Raw genomic sequence first — 14,420 nt, forward strand, 5'->3', positions numbered from 1 at the left:
GCAGTGGGGAGAGCGGCCGCGCGCAACCCGAGCGTCCCTGGTTCAATTCCCACCTAGTACCAACCTCGTCACGTCCGTTGTGTCCTGAGCAAGACACTTCACCCTTGCTCCTGATGGGTGTTGGTTGGCGCCTTGCATGGCAGCTCCCTCCATCAGTGTGTGAATGGGTAAATGTGGAAGTAGTGTCAAAGCGCTTTGAGTACCTTGAAGGTAGAAAAGCGCTATACAAGTACAACCCATTTATTTATTTAAGTATGTATATATACATTGATATATGTGTATATATGTATGTACAGTATATATGTATATTATATACTGTACTGGGGCGGTATGGCTCGGTTGGTGGAGCAGGCGTGCCAGCAACTTGAGGGCTGCAGGTTTGAGCCCCGCTCCTGCCAACCTAGTCACTGCCGTTGTGTCCTTGGGCAAGACACTTTACCCACCTGCTCCCAGTGCCACCCACACTGCTTTAAATGTAAATGCAATTATTGGGTTTCACTTTGTAAAAGTGCTATATACATATAATTCACTTCACTTCATACGTATGTATAAATGTATGTATGTTTATATGTATATGTATGGATGTGTATATACATATATTTATTTGTGTGTGTGTGTATATGTATATATATATACGCACACACTCATATGTATATTGTATATGTGTGTGTATATAAAAGAATGGCACAAATTGTCCTGAGGGTTGCTTGAGCGACAAATATTGCCAAAGTCTGTGAAAAGGTGTGACAAAGGTGTGACAAAGGTGTGACAAAGTTAGAATATCCCACTTGTCCATGGCGTCATGCGCACGTTGCATCAAATCTCCAGTCAAGAAAAGAGCCGGCATGATTTACTGCGACATGAAGCGACCACGCGTGTCGGAAACCAATCCCACGCAACCTTTCAGTGTGATTAACACAGCTGCCCCGGGACACAAACTCACATGCCATCGCTCTGAAGCCCAACTGTGTGTTCCTTTCTCTCGGTGCAGGGTGGCCTCCTGTCACCAATAGAGGATCTTTGACGTCGTCCTCCATACAGGACCGTGCTCTTTACCCTACAGACCTGGGGTGTTTCCACCGAGGGGCCGCACACTGAAAAATAAAAGCATATACTTTGTTTTCCAAACCTAAACCCTCAAGTTGAGAAGGGTCTCGGTCGCAATCATTCGGCCATGCAGTCTGCTGGAAACGATGGAAGGGGCCACTCGACTTGGTAACTGACGCTGCGGTCAAAGTCGGTGTTGCGCCCAAAAAACACATTTTAAGCTTTTCAACACTTTACTAAATTAGAAAGCAAAAGCCCACAATTTGTCACGTTTCATGTGTCAGGTCAGCCCTGTAATACAATTACCAAAACCAGTGAAGTTGTCACCATGTAAAAGGTAAATAAAAACGATGATTTGCAAATCCTTTTCAACTTATATTCAATTGAACAGACTGCAAAGACAAGATATTTCATGTTTACACTAAAACTTTGTTTTTATATGTTGCAAATAATCATGAACTTAGAATTTAATGGCGGCAACACATTGGGAAAAAAAGTTTTTACCACTGTGTCACATGGCCTTTCCTTTTAACAACACTCAGTGATTGTTTTGGGAACTGAGGAGACACATTTTTGAAGTGGAATTCTTTCCCATTCTTGCTTGATGTACAGCTTCAGTTTTTCAACAGTCTCGTTGTGGTATTTTAAGCTTCCGTATTGCGCCACACATTTTCAATAAGAGACAGGTCTGGACTACAGACAGGCCAGTCTAGTACCGGCACTCTTCTACTATGAAGCCATGCTGTTGTAACAAGTGACTTGGTATTGTCTTGCTGAAATAAGCAGGGGCGTCCACGATAACGTTGCTTGGATGACAACATATGTTGCTCCAAAAACCTGTATGTACCTTTCACAGATGTGTAAGTTACCCATGCCTTGGCCACTAATACACCTCCATACCATCACACATGCTGGCTTTGCAATTTTGCACCGAGAACAATCCGGGTGGTTCTTTTCCTCCTTAGTCCGGAGGACACGACGTCCACAATTTCCAATAACAATTTGAAATGTGGACTTGTCAGACCACGGAACACTTTTCCGCTTTGCATCAGTCCATCTTAGATGAGCTCGGCGCCCAGCGAAGCCGATGGCGTTTCTGGGTGTTGTTGATAAATGGCTGTGGCTTTGCATAGTAGAGTTTTAAACTTGCACTTACAGATGTAGCAACCAAATGTAGTTACTGACAGTGGGTTATTTAAGTGTTCCTGAGCCCATGTGGTGATATCCTTTACACGCCGATGTCGCTTTTTGATGCAGTACCGCCTGAGGGATCCAAAGTCAGTAATATCATGGCTTACGTGCAGTGATTTCTCCAGATTCTCCGAACCTTTTGATGATATTACAGACCGTAGATGTTGAAATCCCGAAATTCCTTGCAATAGCTGGTTGAGAAATGTCGTTTTTAAACAATTTGCTCGGGCATTTGTCGACAAAGTGGCAACCGTCGCCCCCGTCCTTGTTTGTGAACGACTGAGCATTTCACGGAAGCCGCTTTTTATACCCAATCATGGTATCACCCACCTGTTTCCAATTAGCCCGTTCACCTGTGCCGTGTTCCCAAATAAGCGCTTGATGAGCATTCCTCAACTTTCTCAGTCTTTTTTGCCACCTGTGCCAGCTTTTTTGAAACATGTTGCAGGCATCACATTCTGAATGAGCTAATATTTGCAAAAAATAACACATTTTCCAGTTTGAACATGAAAGATGTTGTCTTTGCAGACTATTCAATTGAATATAAGTTGAAAAGGATTTAAAAACAATTGTATTCTGCTTTTATTTACGGCGGTCTTTCTGGGTGTTGTTGATAAATGGCTGTGGCTTTGCATAGTAAAGCTTTAACTTGCACTTACAGATGTAGCAACCAACTGTAGTTACCGACAGTGGTCTTCTGAAGTGTTCCTGAGCCCATGTGGTGATATCCTTTACACGCCAATGTCGCTTTTTGATGCAGTACCGCCTGAGGGATCCAAAGTCAGTAATATCATGGCTTACGTGCAGCGATTTCTCCAGATTCTCCGAACCTTTTGATGATATTACAGACCGTAGATGTTGAAATCCCGAAATTCCTTGCAATAGCTGGTTGAGAAATGTCGTTTTTAAACAATTTGCTCGGGCATTTGTCGACAAAGTGGCGACCGTCGCCCCCGTCCTTGTTTGTGAACGACTGAGCATTTCACGGAAGCCGCTTTTTACACCTAATCATGGTATCACCCACCTGTTTCCAATTAGCCCGTTCACCTGTGCCATGTTGCCAAATGAGCGCTTGATGAGCATTCCTCAACTTTCTCAGTCTTTTTTGCCACCTGTGCCAGCTTTTTTGAAACATGTTGCAGGCATCACATTCTGAATGAGCTAATATTTGCAAAAAATAACACATTTTCCAGTTTGAACATTAAATATGTTGTCTTTGCAGACTATTCAATTGAATATAAGTTGAAAAGGATTTGAAAATAATTGTATTTTGTTTGTATTACGGCGGTGTTTCTGGGTGTTGTTGATAAATGGCTGTGGCTTTGCATAGTATAGCTTTAAACTCGCACTTACAGATGTAGTGACCAACCGTAGTTACCGACAGTGGTCTTCTTAAGTGTTCCTGAGCCCATGTGGTGATATCCTTTACACACTGATGTCGCTTTTTGATGCAGTACCGCCTGAGGGATCCAATGTCCGTAATTTAATGGCTTACGTGCAGTGTTTTCTCCAGATTCTCCGAACCTTTTGATGATATTACAGACCGTAGATGTTGAAATCCCAAAAATTCCTAGCAATAGCTGGTTGAGAAATGTCGTTTTTAAACAATTTGCTCGGGCATTTGTCGACAAAGTGTCGACCGTCGCCCCCGTCCTTGTTTGTGAACGACTGAGCATTTCACGGAAGCCGCTTTTTATACCCAATCATGGTATCACCCGCCTGTTCCCAATTAGCCCGTTCACCTGTGCCGTGTTCCCAAATAAGCGCTTGATGAGCATTCCTCAACTTTCTCAGTCTTTTTTGCCACCTGTGCCAGCTTTTTTGAAACACGTTGAAGGCATCACTTTCTGAATGAGCTAATATTTGCAAAAAATAACACATTTTCCAGTTTGAACATGAAATATGTTGTCTCTGCAGACTATTCAATTGAATATAAGTTGAAAAGGATTTCAAAATAATTGTATTTTGTTTGTATTACGGCGGTGTTTCTGGGTGTTGTTGATAAATGGCTGTGGCTTTGCATAGTAGAGCTTTAAACTCGCACTTACAGATGTGGTGACCAACCGTAGTTACCGACAGTGGTCTTCTGAAGTGTTCCTGAGCCCATGTGGTGATATCCTTTACACACCGATGTCACTTTTTGATGCAGTACCGCCTGAGGGATCCAATGTCAGTAATATCATGGCTTACGTGCAGTGATTTCTCCAGATTCTCTGAACCTTTTGATGATATTACAGACCATAGATGTTGAAATCCCGAAATTCCTTGCAATAGCTGGTTGAGAAATGTCGTTTTTAAACAATTTGCTCGGGCATTTGTCGACAAAGTGGCGACCGTCGCCCCCGTCCTTGTTTGTGAACGACTGAGCATTTCACGGAAGCCGCTTTTTATACCCAATCATGGTATCACCCGCCTGTTCCCAATTAGCCCGTTCACCTGTGCCGTGTTCCCAAATAAGTGTTTGATGAGCATTCCTCAACTTTCTCAGTCTTTTTTGCCACCCGTGCTAGCTTTTTGGAAACACGTTGCAGGCATCACATTCTGAATGAGCTAATAATTGCAAAAAAAAAACAAATTTTCCAGTTTGAACACTAAATATGTTGTCTCTGCAGACTATTCAATTGAATATAAGTTGAAAAGGATTTGCAAATAATTGTATTCTGTTTTTATTTACGGCGGTGTTTCTGGGTGTTGTTGATAAATGGCCGTGGCTTTGCATAGTAGAGCTTTAACTTGCACTTACAGATGTAGCAACCAACCGTAGTTACCGACAGGGGTCTTCTGAAGTGTTCCTGAGCCCATGTGGTGATATCCTTTACACACCGATGTCACTTTTTGATGCAGTACCGCCTGAGGGATCCAATGTCGGTAATATCATGGCTTACGTGCAGTGATTTCTCCAGATTCTCCGAACCTTTTGATGATATTACAGACCGTAGATGTTGAAATCCCGTAATTCCTTGCAATAGCTGGTTGAGAAATGTCGTTTTTAAACAATTTGCTCGGGCATTTGTCGACAAAGTGGCGACCGTCGCCCCCGTCCTTGTTTGTGAACGACTGAGCATTTCACGGAAGCCGTTTTTTATACCCAATCATGGCATCACCCGCCTGTTCCCAATTAGCCCGTTCACCTGTGCCGTGTTGCCAAATGAGCGCTTGATGAGCATTCCTCAACTTTCTCAGTCTTTTTTGCCACCTGTGCCAGCTTTTTTGAAACACGTTGAAGGCATCACTTTCTGAATGAGCTAATATTTGCAAAAAATAACACATTTTCCAGTTTGAACATGAAATATGTTGTCTCTGCAGACTATTCAATTGAATATAAGTTGAAAAGGATTTGAAAATAATTGTATTTTGTTTGTATTTACGGCGGTCTTTCTGGGTGTTGTTGATAAATGGCTGTGGCTTTCTATAGTAGAGCTTTAACTCGCACTTACAGATGTAGCAACCAACCGTAGTTACCGACAGTGGTCTTCTGAAGTGTTCCTGAGCCCATGTGGTGATATCCTTTACACACCAATGTCAGTTTTTGATGCAGTACCGCCTGAGGGATCCAATGTCAGTAATATCAATATTCTCCGGGGAAAGTGTGCGTAAGGTTTGGATAACATTTTAAGAGGAGAAAGTCTCCGGCTCTCATGTTTTGCCGCAGCAAAAAGCAAATTAAACTACTCACCTTTTTTTTTCTTTTAAAAAACTCTGACGCATCTCAGACGCAACTTTGAGGGGCGCTGACATCAATTATAGCTTGTTTTTGATCCTCCTCGTCCTGGAGGCGCGTCGGGCTGCTCTTGCTCTGACATGAATGGCCGTACATCCCTCTTTCATTTTGCAGCAGCGTGGAAAAATCTCATTAGGCCGCGTACCTAATGAAGCGGCCCACGAATAGTGCCTTTTAATTGGCTTAACGAAGCCGAACAACACGCAGGGAAACGTTGAATGAGCAGAAATAATGGCGTGTGTGATCATGCGAGGCGTAACGGGGTGCATACATACATACATACAAATATATTTACATGACATCATGCGCATGGGAGTCAACAACTTGAATTAGTGTTCCTGGTTTCATGCTATCTGCGGGGGAGGAAATAGGGATCATCTCCTCCTGGCTGCTGCTTATAACAGAGCGACAGGTGATTAGATAACAAGGCCCAGCTGGGCCATCTACGCACCTGTCGCTGATTTTGAGGCCGGTCCTGGGACCACCAAGTTTGCTGCAGGCCCACAGGCCACGCCCCCACCACAGTTAGCTTCAGAATAACAATGTCATTACCTATTATACTCTAGAAATGTTGGTCTTACTTAAAAATGCACGCATTTAGTTGTGTTCAATGTTATAAAAATATTATATGGCTCTTACGGAAATATATTTTTAAATACTTTGCTTTCATGGCTCTCTCAGCCAAAAAGGTTCCCGACCCCTGGTATATAAGAATATTATATTACTGTTAAGCAAACTAGGAACACGCCAAAACATGTGTCCTTTATCATAGTTACACGTATGACCAAAAAGTGGGTGAAAATGAGTGGTATTCGGTGAGTTAATATGAATTAAATGTGCTGACAGTTCATTGCTTCTGACAAATAAATTGCACTGAGTGGAGAGGATCACCACTCCAAGATGGCGGCCCCGCGTCTCGTCAGCACCAGTAGGCAGTAGCGCTCCATGCTACGTCTACTTAGAAGATGTCTATGGTTCTAACGTTAGCAGTGAGTTCACAGTCTCACGGATTTAACTACACAACAAATAAAAGTTACGTTACTCAGCCAATAAACGTTAGTTTTCATTCAAAACGTACCTTTCTTTGTGCAACTTCAAATGTCGAACAAAGTAGGAAGTTGTTGCGTCTCCGTCTTACGTATAAAATACTACACGGTCTAGCTCCATCCTATCTTGCCGATTGTATTGTACCATATGTCCCGGCAAGAAATCTGCCTTCAAAGGACTCCGGCTTATTAGTGATTCCCAAAGCCCAAAAAAAGTCTGCGGGCTATAGAGCGTTTTCCGTTCGGGCTCCAGTACTCTGGAATGCCCTCCCGGTAACAGTTCGAGATGCCACCTCAGTAGAAGCATTTAAGTCTCACCTTAAAACTCATTTGTATACTCTAGCCTTTAAATAGACTCCCTTTTTAGACCAGTTGATCTGCCGTTTCTCTTCTTTTTCTTCTATGTCCCACTCTCCTTTGTGGAGGGGGTCCGGTCCGATCCGGTGGCCATGTACTGCTCGCCTGTGTATCGGCTGGGGACATCTCTGCGCTGCTGGTCCGCCTCCGCTTGGGATGGTTTCCTGCTGGCTCCGCTGTGAACGGGACTCTCGCTGCTGTGTTGGATCCTCTTTGGACTGGACTCTCGCGACTGTGTTGGATCCATTATGGATTGAACTTTCACAGTATCATGTTAGACCCGCTCCACATCCATTGCTTTCCTCCTCTCCAAGGTTCTCATAGTCATCATTGTCACCGATGTCCCACTGGGTGTGAGTTTTCCTTGCCCTTATGTGGGCCTACCGAGGATGTCGTAGTGGTTTGTGCAGCCCTTTGAGACACTAGTGATTTAGGGCTATATAAGTAAACATTGATTGATTGATCATGGAACGTTTTAGCGTAATTTTGGCAAAAAATTTTGTGATCATGGATCGTTTTAGCGTGATTGTGGAACATTTTTTGTGATCATGTAACATTTTAGCGTGATTGTGGTACATTTTTTTATGTGATTGTGGAACATTTTAGCGTAATTGTTGAACATTTTTGTGTGATTTTGGAACATTTTAGCGTGAATGTGGAACATTCTAGCGTGATTGTGGAACATTTTAGCGTAATTGTTGAACATTTTTGTGTGACCGTGGAACATTTTAACGTGATTGCTGAACATTTCTGTGTGATTGTGGAACATTTTAGTGTGATTGTCGAACATTTTTATGTGATCATGGAAAGTTTTATCATATATGTGGAACATTTTTATGTGATCGTGGAATGTTGTAGCGTAATTTTGGCAAAAAATTTTGTGATCATGGATCGTTTTAGCGTGATTGTGGAAACTCTATGTGATCGTGGAACGTTTTAGCGTAATTTTGGAACATTTTTTGTGATCATGTAACATTTTAGCGTGATTGTGGTACATTTTTTATGTGATTGTGGAACATTTTAGCGTAATTGTGTAACATTTTTATGTGATTGTGAAAGATTTTAGTGTGATTGCTGAACATTTCTGTGTGATTGTGGAACATTTTAGCGTAATAGTTGAACATTTTTGTGTGATTTTGGAACATTTTAGCGTGAATGTGGAACATTCTAGCGTGATTGTGGAACATTTTAGCGTAATTGTTGAACATTTTTGTGTGACCGTGGAACATTTTAACGTGATTGCTGAACATTTCTGTGTGATTGTGGAACATTTTAGTGTGATTGTCGAACATTTTTATGTGATCATGGAAAGTTTTAGCATATTTGTGGAACATTTTTATGTGATCGTGGAATGTTGTAGCGTAATTTTGGCAAAAAATTTTGTGATCATGGATCGTTTTAGCGTGATTGTGGAAACTATGTGATCGCGGAACGTTTTAGCGTAATTTTGGAACATTTTTTGTGATCATGTAACATTTTAGCGTGATTGTGGTACATTTTTTATGTGATTGTGGAACATTTTAGCGTAATTGTGTAACATTTTTATGTGATTGTGAAAGATTTTAGTGTGATTGCTGAACATTTCTGTGTGATTGTGGAACATTTTAGCGTAATAGTTGAACATTTTTGTGTGACCGTGGAACATTTTAGTGTGATTGTGGAACATTTTTATGTGTCATGTTAGACCCGCTCCACATCCATTGCTTTCCTCCTCTCCAAGGTTCTCATAGTCATCATTGTCACCGACGTCCCACTGGGTGTGAGTTTTTCCTTGCCCTTATGTGGGCCTACCGAGGATGTCGTGGTGGTTTGTGCAGCCCTTTGAGACACTAGTGATTTAGGGCTATATAAGTAAACATTGATTGATTGATCATGGAACGTTTTAGCGTAATTTTGGCAAAAAATTTTGTGATCATGGATCGTTTTAGCGTGATTGTGGAAACTCTATGTGATCGTGGAACGTTTTAGCGTAATTTTGGAACATTTTTTGTGATCATGTAACATTTTAGCGTGATTGTGGTACATTTTTTATGTGATTGTGGAACATTTTAGCGTAATTGTTGAACATTTTTGTGTGATTTTGGAACATTTTAGCGTGAATGTGGAACATTCTAGCGTGATTGTGGAACATTTTAGCGTAATTGTTGAACATTTTTGTGTGACCGTGGAACATTTTAACGTGATTGCGGAACATTTCTGTGTGATTGTGGAACATTTTAGTGTGATTGTCGAATATTTTTATGTGATCATGGAAAGTTTTAGCATACTTTTGGAACATTTTTATGTGATCGTGGAATGTTGTAGCGTAATTTTGGCAAAAAATTTTGTGATCATGGATCGTTTTAGCGTGATTGTGGAAACTCTATGTGATCGCGGAACGTTTTAGCGTAATTTTGGAACATTTTTTGTGATCATGTAACATTTTAGCGTGATTGTGGTACATTTTTTATGTGATTGTGGAACATTTTAGCGTAATTGTGTAACATTTTTATGTGATTGTGAAAGATTTTAGTGTGATTGCTGAACATTTCTGTGTGATTGTGGAACATTTTAGCGTAATAGTTGAACATTTTTGTGTGACCGTGGAACATTTTAGTGTGATTGTGGAACATTTTTATGTGTCATGTTAGACCCGCTCCACATCCATTGCTTTCCTCCTCTCCAAGGTTCTCATAGTCATCATTGTCACCGACGTCCCACTGGGTGTGAGTTTTCCTTGCCCTTATGTGGGCCTACCGAGGATGTCGTGGTGGTTTGTGCAGCCCTTTGAGACACTAGTGATTTAGGGCTATATAAGTAAACATTGATTGATTGATCATGGAACGTTTTAGCGTAATTTTGGCAAAAAATTTTGTGATCATGGATCGTTTTAGCGTGATTGTGGAAACTATGTGATCGTGGAACGTTTTAGCGTAATTTTGGAACATTTTTTGTGATCATGTAACATTTTAGCGTGATTGTGGTACATTTTTTTATGTGATTGTGGAACATTTTAGCGTAATTGTGTAACATTTTTATGTGATTGTGAAAGATTTTAGTGTGATTGCTGAACATTTCTGTGTGATTGTGGAACATTTTAGCGTAATAGTTGAACATTTTTGTGTGACCGTGGAACATTTTAGTGTGATTGTGGAACATTTTTATGTATCATGTTAGACCCGCTCCACATCCATTGCTTTCCTCCTCTCCAAGGTTCTCATAGTCATCATTGTCACCGACGTCCCACTGGGTGTGAGTTTTCCTTGCCCTTATGTGGGCCTACCGAGGATGTCGTAGTGGTTTGTGCAGCCCTTTGAGACACTAGTGATTTAGGGCTATATAAGTAAACATTGATTGATTGATCATGGAACGTTTTAGCGTAATTTTGGCAAAAAATTTTGTGATCATGGATCGTTTTAGCGTGATTGTGGAAACTCTATGTGATCGCGGAACGTTTTAGCGTAATTTTGGAACATTTTTTGTGATCATGTAACATTTTAGCGTGATTGTGGTACATTTTTTTATGTGATTGTGGAACATTTTAGCGTAATTGTTGAACATTTTTGTGTGATTTTGGAACATTTTAGCGTGAATGTGGAACATTCTAGCGTGATTGTGGAACATTTTAGCGTAATTGTTGAACATTTTTGTGTGACCGTGGAACATTTTAACGTGATTGCTGAACATTTCTGTGTGATTGTGGAACATTTTAGTGTGATTGTCGAACATTTTTATGTGATCATGGAAAGTTTTAGCATATTTGTGGAACATTTTTATGTGATCGTGGAATGTTGTAGCGTAATTTTGGCAAAAAATTTTGTGATCATGGATCGTTTTAGCGTGATTGTGGAAACTCTATGTGATCGCGGAACGTTTTAGCGTAATTTTGGAACATTTTTTGTGATCATGTAACATTTTAGCGTGATTGTGGTACATTTTTTATGTGATTGTGGAACATTTTAGCGTAATTGTGTAACATTTTTATGTGATTGTGAAAGATTTTAGTGTGATTGCTGAACATTTCTGTGTGATTGTGGAACATTTTAGCGTAATAGTTGAACATTTTTGTGTGACTGTGGAACATTTTAGTGTGATTGTGGAACATTTTTATGTGTCATGTTAGACCCGCTCCACATCCATTGCTTTCCTCCTCTCCAAGGTTCTCATAGTCATCATTGTCACCGACGTCCCACTGGGTGTGAGTTTTTCCTTGCCCTTATGTGGGCCTACCGAGGATGTCGTAGTGGTTTGTGCAGCCCTTTGAGACACTAGTGATTTAGGGCTATATAAGTAAACATTGATTGATTGATAATGGAACGTTTTAGCGTAATTTTGGCAAAAAATTTTGTGATCATGGATCGTTTTAGCGTGATTGTGGAAACTCTATGTGATCGTGGAACGTTTTAGCGTAATTTTGGAACATTTTTTGTGATCATGTAACATTTTAGCGTGATTGTGGTACATTTTTTTATGTGATTGTGGAACATTTTAGCGTAATTGTTGAACATTTTCGTGTGATTTTGGAACATTTTAGCGTGAATGTGGAACATTCTAGCGTGATTGTGGAACATTTTAACGTGATTGCTGAACATTTCTGTGTGATTGTGGAACATTTTAGTGTGATTGTCGAACCTTTTTATGTGATCATGGAAAGTTTTAGCATATTTGTGGAACATTTTTATGTGATCGTGGAATGTTGTAGCGTAATTTTGGCAAAAAATTTTGTGATCATGGATCGTTTTAGCGTGATTGTGGAAACTCTATGTGATCGCAGAACGTTTTAGCGTAATTTTGGAACATTTTTTGTGATCATGTAACATTTTAGCGTGATTGTGGTACATTTTTTTATGTGATTGTGGAACATTTTAGCGTAATTGTGTAACATTTTTATGTGATTGTGAAAGATTTTAGTGTGATTGCTGAACATTTCTGTGTGATTGTGGAACATTTTAGTGTGATTGTCAAACATTTTTATGTGATCATGGAAAGTTTTAGCATATTTGTGGAACATTTTTATGTGATCGTGGAATGTTGTAGCGTAATTTTGGCAAAAAATTTTGTGATCATGGATCGTTTTAGCGTGATTGTGGAAACTCTATGTGATCGCGGAACGTTTTAGCGTAATTTTGGAACATTTTTTGTGATCATGTAACATTTTAGCGTGATTGTGGTACATTTTTTATGTGATTGTGGAACATTTTAGCGTAATTGTGTAACATTTTTATGTGATTGTGAAAGATTTTAGTGTGATTGCTGAACATTTCTGTGTGATTGTGGAACATTTTAGCGTAATAGTTGAACATTTTTGTGTGACCGTGGAACATTTTAACGTGATTGCTGAACATTTCTGTGTGATTGTGGAACATTTTAGTGTGATTGTCGAACATTTTTATGTGATCATGGAAAGTTTTAGCATATTTGTGGAACATTTTTATGTGATCGTGGAATGTTGTAGCGTAATTTTGGCAAAAAATTTTGTGATCATGGATCGTTTTAGCGTGATTGTGGAAACTCTATGTGATCGCGGAACGTTTTAGCGTAATTTTGGAACATTTTTTGTGATCATGTAACATTTTAGCGTGATTGTGGTACATTTTTTATGTGATTGTGGAACATTTTAGCGTAATTGTTGAACATTTTAGCGTAATTGTTGAACATTTTTGTGTGATTTTGGAACATTTTAGCGTGAATGTGGAACATTCTAGCGTGATTGTGGAACATTTTAGCGTAATTGTTGAACATTTTTGTGTGACCGTGGAACATTTTAACGTGATTGCTGAACATTTCTGTGTGATCATGGAAAGTTTTAGCATATTTGTGGAACATTTTTATGTGATCATGGAAAGTTTTAGCATATTTGTGGAACATTTTTATGTGATCGTGGAATGTTGTAGCGTAATTTTGGCAAAAAATTTTGTGATCATGGATCGTTTTAGCGTGATTGTGGAAACTCTATGTGATCGCGGAACGTTTTAGCGTAATTTTGGAACATTTTTTGTGATCATGTAACATTTTAGCGTGATTGTGGTACATTTTTTTATGTGATTGTGGAACATTTTAGCGTAATTGTTGAACATTTTTGTGTGATTTTGGAACATTTTAGCGTGAATGTGGAACATTCTAGCGTGATTGTGGAACATTTTAGCGTAATTGTTGAACATTTTTGTGTGACCGTGGAACATTTTAACGTGATTGCTGAACATTTCTGTGTGATTGTGGAACATTTTAGTGTGATTGTCGAACATTTTTATGTGATCATGGAAAGTTTTAGCATATTTGTGGAACATTTTTATGTGATCGTGGAATGTTGTAGCGTAATTTTGGCAAAAAATTTTGTGATCATGGATCGTTTTAGCGTGATTGTGGAAACTATGTGATCGCGGAACGTTTTAGCGTAATTTTGGAACATTTTTTGTGATCATGTAACATTTTAGCGTGATTGTGGTACATTTTTTTATGTGATTGTGGAACATTTTAGCGTAATTGTGTAACATTTTTATGTGATTGTGAAAGATTTTAGTGTGATTGCTGAACATTTCTGTGTGATTGTGGAACATTTTAGTGTGATTGTCGAACATTTTTATGTGATCATGGAAAGTTTTAGCATATTTGTGGAACATTTTTATGTGATCATGGAAAGTTTTAGCATATTTGTGGAACATTTTTATGTGATCGTGGAATGTTGTAGCGTAATTTTGGCAAAAAATTTTGTGATCATGGATCGTTTTAGCGTGATTGTGGAAACTCTATGTGATCGCGGAACGTTTTAGCGTAATTTTGGAACATTTTTTGTGATCATGTAACATTTTAGCGTGATTGTGGTACATTTTTTATGTGATTGTGGAACATTTTAGCGTAATTGTGTAACATTTTTATGTGATTGTGAAATATTTTAGTGTGATTGCTGAACATTTCTGTGTGATTGTGGAACATTTTAGCGTAATAGTTGAACATTTTTGTGTGACCGTGGAACATTTTAGTGTGATTGTGGAACATTTTTATGTATCATGTTAGACCCGCTCCACATCCATTGCTTTCCTCCTCTCCAAGGTTCTCATAGTCATCATTGTCACCGACGT

This window comes from Nerophis ophidion, linkage group LG04 (genome assembly GCF_033978795.1).
Source record: "Nerophis ophidion isolate RoL-2023_Sa linkage group LG04, RoL_Noph_v1.0, whole genome shotgun sequence".
In the NCBI taxonomy this organism is placed as follows: domain Eukaryota; kingdom Metazoa; phylum Chordata; class Actinopteri; order Syngnathiformes; family Syngnathidae; genus Nerophis; species Nerophis ophidion.